The sequence below is a fragment of the Eumetopias jubatus genome, unplaced genomic scaffold, assembly GCF_037043125.1.
Source record: "Eumetopias jubatus isolate StellerSeaLion01/CBP00866 unplaced genomic scaffold, mEumJub1_p1.0 scaffold_16, whole genome shotgun sequence".
Lineage (NCBI taxonomy): Eukaryota > Metazoa > Chordata > Mammalia > Carnivora > Otariidae > Eumetopias > Eumetopias jubatus.
The window spans coordinates 67,207,969-67,209,502 of record NW_028274822.1 but is presented as its reverse complement, the minus strand read 5'-3'; the positions used below and the strand labels follow the sequence as shown (position 1 = coordinate 67,209,502).

Here is a 1,534-nt window from a genome sequence, read left to right as displayed (position 1 = left end):
TAGACATTAACCAGACTGAAGTATTTTTTAACATTTAAAATAAAATAGAACTTTTTTACCAGAGTAAACAAAACAATGTATTAAATTTGACTTCCAGAAATGACCAAATTATTTTTTAAACATGATTTAATTTTTTTTCACATTTCTTTAAATGTCAAGTTTTCTTTGGCAAACTTATCCAAAATACTAAATTTTCATTTTAGAACTTATTTTACATTTATATAACAGAGTGCCCTAAATTGATGTTCATCAAGATACCTTTCTCTAGGCCCTAATGGTTTCTACCTTCCTTTTAAAATGTATTATCTTTTAAGTTGTCATTCTCAAAAATATTCTGGAGAAAAAATTAATGAATTAAACACCGATAAACTCTTCTTCATTTCTGTTATAGTGTAGTAATTTATCATCTAACCCACAGTGGTCTATCAGCTGAGTAAGGCTGTTTGTTGTTCTCCTCAGACATAGCTGACTGCAACTCGTAAAGCAACAGCTGGCTACAGCTTCTCCACTTCTGTATTAACACCTGTAACTGAGACAGGTCATTCTTTGATCTATACATTTTGACCGGTTTTAGCCTCCGAAGAAAGTCTTCTTTCTCCTCAATCTGCTTCACCAGTTTTGCTCTTTCTTCACTTAATCCTTGTTTTGGAAGATTCTCATTCACAAAGTCACTTTGGAGATCACTGCAAGACTCAGTATCAAGAGATTTAGATTCACATGCACTGATACTCTTGAAGGTATTTTTCATATATGTACTTATTTTGAATTCACCATCTATGTGTTTAAAACTTTCTTGAAGTTCCAAACAGTTTTCTTCTGTTGAAGATGCTGGTTTCTCAGGAAAAGCCTGATCGCTTTCTTCATTCTCTAAGACGTTTCACCGCACTGTAACGGGAATTAAATGAAGATCTAGTTTTCCTCAGTCGTTCTCTAAGTGTTGCACTCATAGGTTGTTTTCTTGTGCTCCTTGTCCGGGGAGATGGTGGATTGGTGCAAGCTCGTGGAGTGCTAGGTAAAATCACACCTGAGTCGGATGGGTTTTCCATCTTGAAAATAAAATCTTGGTTTACCTCTCCCTCCGCCATCCCCAGAGTGCAGAAAACGCGCCTGTTTTGTTTGTTTGTTTGTTTTAATTCATTCATTTGAGAGAAAGAGTGTGAGTTGGGGGGAGGAGCAGGGGGAGAGGGACAAACAGATGCCCTGCTGAGCAGGGAGCCCGTTAAGGGCTCGGTCCCACAGCCATGAGATCATAACATGAGCCAAAACCAAGAGCCAGACACTAAGCCGCCTGAGCCACCTGGGCACCCCAATTTGTTAGTTCTAAAAGATAAAATTGATAGTAGGGTAGAAGCTTCTAGGAGCTTCCAGAGTTTAGGGGGTCCCCCTGGTGACAGTTCCCCCAAGCTACACTAGGTACACTGGCACAGCTGCCTGCCATGGGGTTGGGGAGTGGAGAATGGGTAGCTGTTGCTGATGTGGGAAACAAAGGCAGAAGAAAAATTAAATTTCCTTACTACCTACAGCCTATTGACAT

General features: G+C 39.2%; 1 pseudogene; it reads right to left on the bottom strand.

The window, feature by feature from the left end:
• Positions 1-354: 354 nt before the first annotated feature.
• On the bottom strand, positions 355-1,085 carry LOC114202338 (swi5-dependent recombination DNA repair protein 1 homolog pseudogene; annotated as a pseudogene).
• Positions 1,086-1,534: the final 449 nt, after the last annotated feature.